The following is a 4,861-nucleotide window of genomic DNA, read 5'->3' on the forward strand; positions in this document are numbered from 1 at the left end:
TGATCTGTGCATTCATGTAACAGAGTTGAAGCTTACTTTTGATTGAGCATTTCTGAAACACTCTTTCTGTAGAAACTGCAGTGGACATTCGGAGCGCTAAGAGGCTTACAGTGGAAAAACGAATATCTTCAAATAAATACAACACAGAAGCATTCTGTGAAACTTCTTTCTGTTCTGTGCATTCAACAAAAAGAGTAGAACCTTACTTTTCATTGAGTCGTTCTGAAATACTCTTTCTGTAGAAACTGCAGTGGACATTCGGAGCGCTAAGAGGCCTACAGTAGAAAAACGAAAAACTTCAAATAAATAATACACAGAAGCATTCTGTAAAACTTCTTTCTGTTCTGCGCATTCATCTAAAAGAGTTGAACCTTACTTTTCATTGAGCCTTTCTGAAACTCTCTTTCTGTAGAAACTGCAATTGGATATTCGGAGCGCTAAGGGGCCTATATTGGAAAAAGGACTATCTTCAAATAAAAACTACACAGAAGCATTCTGTGAAACTTCTTTCTGATGTGTGCATTAAGCTAACAGAGTTAAACCATACTTTTGATTGAGCAGTTTTTAAACACTCTTTCTGTAGAAAATGCAAGTGGACGTTCGGAGCGCTAAGAGGGTAGTACTGGAAAAAGGATTATCTTCAAATATAAATTACACCGAAGCATTCTCTGAAACGTCTGTCTGTTCCTTGCATTCAACTAACAGAGTTGAACCTTAATTTGATTGAGCGGTTCTGAAACACTCTTTCTGTAGATACTGCAATTGGACATTCTGAGCGCTAAGATTCCTATATTGGAAAAAGGATTATCTTCAAATGAAAACTACACAGAAGCATTCTGTGAAACTTCTTTCGGATATGTGCATTCAACTAACAGATTTAAACCATACTTTTGATTGAACAGTTCTGAACACCCTTTCTGTAGAAATTTCAAGTGGACTTCGGAGCGCTAAGAGGGTAATAGTGGAAAAAGGAATATATTCAAATACAAACTACACAGAAGCATTCTGTGAAACAACTTTCTGTTCCGTGCATTCAACTAACAGATTTGAAACTTACTTTTGATTGAGCCGTTCTGAAACACTCCTTCTGTAGAAAGTGCAATTGCACATTTTGAGCGCTAAGAGGCCTATATTGGGAAAAAGAATATCTTCAAATAAAATCTACACAGAAGAATTCTGTGAAACTTCTTTCTGATCTGTGCATTCAACTAACAGAGTTAAACCATGCTTTTGATTGAGCAGTTCTGAAACACTCTTTCTGTAGAAAATGCAAGTGGACATTCGGAGCGCTAAGAGGGTAATAGCGGAAAAAGGAATATCATCAATTATAAACTACACAGAAGCATTCTCTGAAACTTCTTTCTGTTCCGTGCATTCAACTAACAGTGTTGAACCTTACTTTTGATTGATCAGTTCTGAAACACTCTTTCTGTAGATACTGCAATTGGACATTCTGAGCGCTAAGAGTCCCATATTGGAAAAAGGAATATCTTCAAATAAAAACTACATAGAAGCATTCTGTGAAACTTCTTTCTGATCTGTGCATTCAACTAACAGAGTTAAACCATGCTTTTGATTGAGCAGTTCTTAACACTCTTTCTGTAGAAAATGCAAGTGGACATTCTGAGCGCTAGGAGGGTAATACTTGAAAAAGGTGTATATTCAAATATAAACTACACAGAAGCATTCTGTGAAACATCTTTCTGTTCTGTGCATTCAACTAACAGGGTTGAATGTTACTTTTGATTGAGCCGTTCTGAAACACTCTTTCTGTAGAAATTGCAATTGGACATTCTGAGCGGTAAGAAGCCTATATTGGGAAAATGAATATACTCAAATAAAAACTACACAGAAGCATTCTGTGAAACTTCTTCTGATCTGTGCAATCAGCTAACAGAGTTAAACCATACTTTTGATTGAGCAGTTGTAAAACACACTTTCTGTAGAAAATGCAAGTGGACATTCGGAGCGCTAATATGGTAATAGTGGAAAAAGGAATATCTCCAAATAAAAACTACACAGAAGCATTCTCTGAAACTACTTTCTGATCTGTGCATTCTACTAACAGTGTTAAACCATACTTTTCATTGAGCAGTTCTGAAACACTCTTTCTGTAGGAAATGTAAGTGGACATTCAGAGCGCTAAGAGGGTAATAGTGGAAAAAGGAATATCTTCAAATGTAAACTACACAGAATCATTCTGTGAAACTTGTTTCTGTTCTGTGCTTTCAACTAACAGAGTTAAACCTTACTTTTGTTTGAGCCGTTCTGAATCATTCTTTCTGTAGAAACTGCAACTGGATATTCTGAGCGCTAAGAGGCCTATATTGGGAAAAAGAATATATTCAAATAAAAACTACACAGAAGCATTCTGTGAAACTTCTTCCTGATCTGCGCATTAAGCTAACAGAGTTAAACCATACTTTTGATGGAGCCGTTCTGCAACACTCTTTCTGTAGATACTGCAATTGGACATTCTGAGCGCTAAGAGGCCTCTATTGGGAAAAAGAATATATTCAAATAAAAACTACACAGAGGCATTCTGTGAAACTTCTTTCTGATCTGGTCATTCAACTAACAGAGTTAAACCATACTTTTGATTGAGCAGTTATGAAACACTCTTTCTGTAGAAAATGCAAGTGGACATTTGGAGCGCTAAGATTGTAATAGTGGAAAAAGGAATATCTCCAAATAAAAACTACACAGAAGCATTCTCTGAAACTTCTTTCTGTTCCGTGCATTCAACTAACAGAGTTGAAACTTACTTTTGATTGAGCAATATTGAAACACTCTTTCTGTAGATACTGCAATTGGACATTCTGAGCGCTAAGTGTCCTATATTTGAAAAAGAAGTATCTGCAAATAAAAACTACACAGAAGCATTCTGTGAAACTTTTTTCTGATCTGTGCATTCAACTAACATATTTAAATCATAATTTGATTGAGCAGTTCTGAACACTGCTTCTGTAGAAAATGCAAGTGGACATTCGGAGCGCTAAGGGGGTAATAGTGGATAAATGAATACCTTCAAATATAAACTACACAGAATCATTCTGTGAAACTACTTTCTGTTCTGTGCATTCAACTAACAGTGTTGAACCTTACTTTTTATTGTGTCGTTCTGAAACACTCTTTTTGTAGAAATTGCAATTGGAAATTCTGAGCGCTAGGAGGCCTATATTGGGAAAAAGAATATATTAAAATAAAAAGTACACAGAAGCATTCTGTGAAACTTCTTCTTGATCTGTGCATTCCGCTAACAGAGTTAAACCGTGCTTTTGATTGAGCAGTTCTGAAACAATCTTTCTCTAGAAAATGCACGTGGACATTCGGAACGCTAAGATGGTAATAGTGGAAAAAGGAATATCTCCAAATAAAAACTATACAGAAGCATTCTCTGAAACTTCTTTTTGTTCTCTGCATTCAACTAACAGAGTTGAGCCTTACTTTTGAAAGACCTGTTCTGAAACACTCTTTCTGCAGAAACTGCAAGTGGACATTCTCAGCGCTAAGTGGCCTATATTGGGAAAAAGAATATCTTCAAATAAAAACTACACAGAAGCATTCTGTGAAACTTCTTTCTGATCTGTGCATTCAACTAACAGAGTTAAACCATACTTTTGATTGAGCCGTTCTGAAACAATTTTTCTGTAGAAAATGCAAGTGGACATTCGGAGCGCTAAGATTGTAATAGTGGAAAAAGGAATATCTCCAAATAAAAACTACACAGAAGAATTCTATGAAACTTCTTTCTGTTCTCTGCATTCAACTAACAGAGTTGAGCCTTACTTTTGAAGGAGCAGTTATGAAACACTTTCCGTAGAAACTGCAAGTGGACATTCGGAGTGCTAATAGGGTAATAGTGGAAAAAGGAATATCTTCAACTAAATACTACACAAAAGCATTCTGTGAAACTTCTTTCTGTTCTGTGCATTCAACTAAAAGAGTTGAACCTTACTTTTGATTGAGCCGTTCTGAAACACTTTTTCTGTAGAAAATGCAAGTGGAGATTCGGAGCTCTAAGAAGGTAATAGTGGAAAAAGGAATATATTCAAATATAAACTACACAGAAGCATTCTGTAAAACTGCTTTCTGTTCTGTGCAGTTAACTAACAGAGTTGAACCTTACTTTTGATTGAGCCGTTCTGAAACCCTCTTTCTGTTCAAACTGCAATTGGACATTCTGAGTGCTAAGAGGCCTATATTGGGAAAAAGAATATCTTCAAATAAAAAATACACAGAAGCATTCTGTGAAACTTCTTTCTGATCTGTGCATTCAGCTAACAGATTTAAACCATACCTTTGATTGAGCAGTTCTGAAACACTCTTTCTGTAGAAAATGCAAGTGGACATACGGAGCGCTAAGATGGTAATAGTGGAAAAAGGAATATCACCAAATAAAAAGTACGCAGAAGCATTCTCTGATACTTCTTTCTGTTTTCTCCTTTCAACTAACAGAGTTGAGCCTTACTTTTGAAGGAGCAGTTCTGAAACACTCTTTCTGTTGATACTGCAATTGGACATTCTGTGCGCTGAGAGTCCTATATTGGAAAAAGGAATATCTTCAAATAAAAACTACACAGAAGCATTCTGTGAAACTTCTTTCTCATCTGTGCATTCAACTAACAGAGTTAAACCATACTTTTGATTGAGCATTTCTGAACACTCTTTCTGTAGAAAATGCAAGTGGACATTAGGAGCGCTAAGAGGGTAATAGTGGAAAAAGGAATATATTCTAATATAAACTACACAGAAGTATTCTGTGAAACTTCTTTCAGTTCTGTGAATTCAACTAACAGAGTTGAACCTTACTTTTGTTTGTGCCGTTCTGAAGCACTCTTTCTGTTAAAACTGCAATTGG

The 4,861-nt window shown here is 36.0% G+C and overlaps 1 long non-coding RNA gene across 1 annotated transcript; it reads right to left on the bottom strand.

Annotated features, from left to right (window-relative positions):
- Positions 1 to 205: 205 nt before the first annotated feature.
- On the bottom strand, positions 206 to 2,271 carry LOC134732573 (uncharacterized). Its single transcript, XR_010115885.1, has 3 exons — positions 2,253 to 2,271; positions 1,058 to 1,127; positions 206 to 275 (listed from the first exon to the last, which is right to left on the bottom strand). It is a non-coding gene; the product is annotated as an uncharacterized lncRNA (long non-coding RNA).
- Between the last annotated feature and the right edge of the window lie 2,590 nt (positions 2,272 to 4,861).

The sequence above is a fragment of the Symphalangus syndactylus genome, chromosome 15, assembly GCF_028878055.3.
Source record: "Symphalangus syndactylus isolate Jambi chromosome 15, NHGRI_mSymSyn1-v2.1_pri, whole genome shotgun sequence".
In the NCBI taxonomy this organism is placed as follows: Eukaryota; Metazoa; Chordata; class Mammalia; order Primates; family Hylobatidae; genus Symphalangus; species Symphalangus syndactylus.